The 886-nt window shown below is 58.2% G+C and overlaps 1 protein-coding gene across 3 annotated transcripts in view; it reads left to right on the top strand.

Annotated features, from left to right (window-relative positions):
* The window catches only part of ZFYVE9 (zinc finger FYVE-type containing 9), an 85,265-nt gene continuing 84,379 nt past the window's right edge, over positions 1–886 (top strand). For 2 of the 3 annotated variants that reach the window (XM_025191339.1, XM_025191338.1), the window contains exons 1-2: positions 1–105; positions 586–718. The gene's annotated coding sequence lies outside the window, so the exon portion shown is untranslated. The remainder of the gene's footprint in view (positions 106–585; positions 719–886) is intronic. The other variant, XM_006035178.2, reaches the window with a different exon arrangement.

The raw sequence follows: 886 nt of genomic DNA, 5'->3' as shown, positions 1-886 counted from the left end.
GTCCCCCGGGCCGCCCTCCAGCTTCCCCGCCGCCGCCTCAGCCTGGCGGTCCGGCCGCCGCGGTCCCGAGGGCGCATCCTGCCCCCACCCCGGCGCCGACTGGAGGTTTGCAAAGTGTCTTTGTTGCTTGGACATGGTTGTTGTTTTGTATTTATTTATGATTATTTCCGTGATTTGATGAGAGGAATTGACCCTCCCCTCCCCTCCGCTCCCCTCCACGTGCCTGCACCTCTGGGCAGTGTTTAGTCCTCATGAATCTGCCTCGGAGGGTTTGGACCAGGCTGCGTCCACTCGCAGACTGGCGGGGTCCGTCTGCAAGCTTCGTCTGGCACTGCCGGGGCCGGATCCGGCCATGCCCCGGTCCACCTGGACGGGCAGGGGCAGGGCGGCCCCCTCGGGATGCGTTAGGCGTGGGAACAGCCCGGTGCAATCTGGACGTGCGAGGGGAAACACCCCTGTTATAGGCTAACTCGGGGGCAGGCAATTATTTCGGGTCGAGGGCCACTTACTGAGTTTGGCAAGCCATCGAGGGCCTCATGACAGGCAGCCGGGGGCAGATAAATATTAACTTTCTAAATTTTTTAGGGCTGGCTAGAATGGCCTGGCAGGCCGCATCCGACCCACGCGGGGCTAACTCGGGGAGAGCCGGAGCCTGAGTTTTAGTGAGCTGGAGCTCGGGTCCATCGGATGCTGTGAGAGCCAGAGGTGTTTTGTCCAGGTATTGGATCCAAAACAGGAAGGGAGAGGAGAGGCGGAGGGCGTAGGAGGAGCTATCCTGAGGGCTGTGAGGGATTTATGGACCAGAAAGTGCTTCAAGAAGACCTAAACCCTGATTTATTTTTATTAGTTATTTATTCTTAATGATATGGAATGGGCATAGGGTTTT

Source organism: Alligator sinensis, unplaced genomic scaffold, assembly GCF_000455745.1.
Source record: "Alligator sinensis unplaced genomic scaffold, ASM45574v1 scaffold63_1, whole genome shotgun sequence".
Taxonomy (NCBI): Eukaryota; Metazoa; Chordata; order Crocodylia; family Alligatoridae; genus Alligator; species Alligator sinensis.
The sequence above is the reverse complement of the archived record's forward strand: the minus strand, read 5'-3'. Positions and strand labels throughout refer to the sequence as shown.